General features: G+C 44.9%; 1 long non-coding RNA gene across 2 annotated transcripts; it reads left to right on the top strand.

Moving 5' to 3' along the window:
- The first annotated feature begins 1212 nt into the window (after window positions 1-1212).
- LOC125219400 lies at window positions 1213-2280 on the top strand. Of its 2 annotated transcripts, none has more exons than XR_007176127.1 (2): window positions 1213-1897; window positions 2007-2280. It is a non-coding gene; the product is annotated as an uncharacterized LOC125219400 (long non-coding RNA). The 2 variants fall into 2 exon arrangements; XR_007176126.1 differs by having other exon boundaries at window positions 1213-1945.
- Window positions 2281-2632: the final 352 nt, after the last annotated feature.

Raw genomic sequence — 2632 nt, 5'->3', positions numbered from 1 at the left:
TTTCCTTAACTTGGTCTTAGATGACGTTCGAAGACGTCCCTTTAGGAAATAAAATGATACTTAATTAGATTTTGAGATATCCGTTAAGCTTAAACATGGATGCATCCTAAGTGCGTGATCATTTTATTCCTTTTTCCCTAATTCATAAAAAGTCCTTGAGTACTAAATAAATCTTGCGATTTAGCTTGGTGTGGAGGTCTACCAATTATTCGTTTAACGAAAGAGCGTTACCTCCTATATATTTTATTCAAGCACTAAAATAGACTCGAGGTCTATTCATCGTTAGCGTATCGTAATTTCTTAAAATTAATCATTTGAGCACTCTTGCTAATTTCCGGAAAAATTAGACTTATCTTCGTAGAATTAATTTGCGGACTATTAATTATTAAGTCCATAACATCGAAGGGCCCATGATTTAATTAGGTTCTTCATACCTACTTCAATTTAATTAGAGGCTCAAATTAATACCTACATCACCAGCCCATCTTATTAATTTAATTGAGGCCCAAACAAAATAAAAGAAGAGAAGCCCAAAACTCTTCACATAACCCATCGACCCCTCCCTCATTCTCAAAACTATCGGCTCCCCCCTCCCCTCTCTCTAAAACTCATTCCCAAAATCAAAACCCTAGTTTGGAAGGGAAGACCGGCGGCGCCTCCCGTCATCCGCCGCTAGCTACTCCGGTCGGCGCCTCCCTTGCGCCGCCGGAGAAATTGATGCCTCCCCCCCCAAATCCATCGGTCTCTCTCTCTCTCCTTAAAACAAAATTCCCAAATCAACAGGAAACCATAGCCTCCTTCTCAAAATCTCTCGTCTCATCCCCACCGCCTTCCGAAACCGGCGTCGACACCGACCATGAGCTCAGCGTGGCGGAGCTGTCGTCGCGGCTCCGTGAGACACTCTCAATTTGAGTCGCGGCGGTGCCCTCGGCATCTCCGTCGCGCCCTCCCGTTCCATCGTCGTTTCATCCTTCACTGGCGGAGTCGCCGACAGGAAAGAGGCGTCGCCTCTCTCTCTCCCTGCCTCCGGCGTTCTCCTGGCTTTTTCCGACGAATCCTCTATCGCCGTCATCGCGGATCGCCGCTGCTGCCTCCCATCCTTTCACGGCGACTCAGCGCCGTCACTGCCATCTCTGGCTGAAGCTGACGCTGTTCGGCTCGCTTTGCAGACCAGCGCCGCCGCCGCCGCCGTCGGTCGGCCTTGAAGCTAAGTTCCTCTCTCTCTTTTTTTTTTTATTAGTCTAAAGCTTGGTCTATTTAGCTTGAGTTTTGGGGTAGTAGCTATGATAAGTTGTTGCTGATTTTTTTTGGATAGAGCTTATTAAATTGTTGGGCTGGGTTCGTGAACTACCATGAGTGAATGCTGTAGAAAGATGGCTATGATTTGCTATTGTTCTTGGTCTATGCGGCAGACTATGGTTCGCTTGCACTATTTGTTATGATGTGGAAATCCTAAAGCCCTAAGTTCTGGAGCATGAGGTTCTAATATGATGCACAGTGGAGTATTTTGATTACCTTGCCAGAGGATCCCTCTTGTTCTTGTTGAGATGCTCCTAGGCTCACTGTCACTCCCTTCACTCTCTTTGCTCCTTCGATATTTTTGGTGTTTAAAGGTGGTGTGGAGGGGGTTCATAAGTATTGTGGAGGGGCTTTTATAGGCAGAATTCTTGAGGTACTATGGGGGATTAATTGGGGCTGTTATACTATTTTGTTCCCATCTTGCAGAGAATCCCCTTTGACTATGATTCTGCAGCAAGATGTACTTGAGAGATGGCTCTATTTGAGTACTTAGTACATGGATATTAATTGACAATTGTTTGTTGTGGCTGGTGAGAAACAGGTGCTGCATTGGTGCTGCATTGGTGTGGAGGATTGCAGGCTGGACTGCCCCTTTTGGGTAAGTCTTTGGTCTCTCAACTAAAGAGATGTTGTCTCCTTCCTTATGGTAAGAGTTCCCTTTAGTTTTCTTTTGTTCTTTAGTAGCTAAAGCTGGTTTCTACTTGCAGGTTGGGAGAAGACTGGGCTGCCGAGCTGCTGTCCGGGGCGGATTGATGCCTCGGGCTCCACGGCTGATCGGCTACGGCCGCGAACTCTCGGCCCGGAGGAAGAGGCCCGAGGACGTTTGATTCATGCACATTCAATCTCTTCTTTTCTTGAAGCCTCGTTCCATACATTATGTATATATATATTTTTTTCTTAACTAGTTGTTCGCTTATTGCATAAGAAGTGTTATTCGAAAATTTTGATATTCTTCAATGTATTTCCAATACTTTTAGTTCATTTGATTATTTAGCTTTTACTTGAATTTAAAAGTTTAAAATTTCACAACAACAGGCTCGAGTTTCATTAATTCTTCATGAACGGAGAACTTCACATCCTTAGTTCGATATTTAAAAAAAAAAACGAAGGAAAAGAAAATAAAGGTGCGGGTATTAAACATTTGGTGCTTCCGAAACAAGGTAATTTTTCAAAAGATGTGGCTAAATTGGGATGTTGAGAAGAAGCTTATATTTTGGAGGTTGGGTAGCCGATTCGCGTCGCTAGCCGAACCATTGCAGCAGGCCAGCCCGAAATCGGCGAAAAAAGCGGCGTGGGCTAGCCGATCGCCTGACGCTGGCCGATGCGCTGGCCG

Source organism: Salvia hispanica, chromosome 4 (assembly GCF_023119035.1).
Source record: "Salvia hispanica cultivar TCC Black 2014 chromosome 4, UniMelb_Shisp_WGS_1.0, whole genome shotgun sequence".
Lineage (NCBI taxonomy): Eukaryota > Viridiplantae > Streptophyta > Magnoliopsida > Lamiales > Lamiaceae > Salvia > Salvia hispanica.
Note: the sequence above shows the minus strand (reverse complement) of the source record. Positions and strands in the feature narration are given on the sequence as shown.